Genomic DNA, 422 nt, shown 5'->3' with positions numbered 1-422 from the left:
GTGATGTCTAAAAACACTTAGTGCTTTTATAACTGTTCTTATCCCAGGTGAAATGTCATAGTGTTACACAAGTGCCGCATGCCTTGAGCATGATGTGTTATTTAAAGACTTGCGTTCCTCGAGAACGAGTACCTACTAATCCTGAAATTCCCTTTCAGATTCAAGAGCAAGCCTTTATTTCTATGTACATTATTATTACTGTAAATGAACTTTACTTTTGCTGTAAATTATTTAATTTCTGCATTGTGAAATAAAATTTCTATTTTATTACTTATGCGTCTCTTTCAGCTCCTACTTACTATGAAATACATACTGTCATAGTTTTATTTATTCCTCCTTTCTATGGTCATGAAGAATTTAAGATGTCTATCCTTAAATTATATTCACCTTGTCTCAGTAAGGTTCCTACTCGAATACTTACT

This window comes from Palaemon carinicauda, chromosome 33 (assembly GCF_036898095.1).
Source record: "Palaemon carinicauda isolate YSFRI2023 chromosome 33, ASM3689809v2, whole genome shotgun sequence".
In the NCBI taxonomy this organism is placed as follows: domain Eukaryota; kingdom Metazoa; phylum Arthropoda; class Malacostraca; order Decapoda; family Palaemonidae; genus Palaemon; species Palaemon carinicauda.
The sequence above is the reverse complement of the archived record's forward strand: the minus strand, read 5'-3'. Positions refer to the sequence as shown.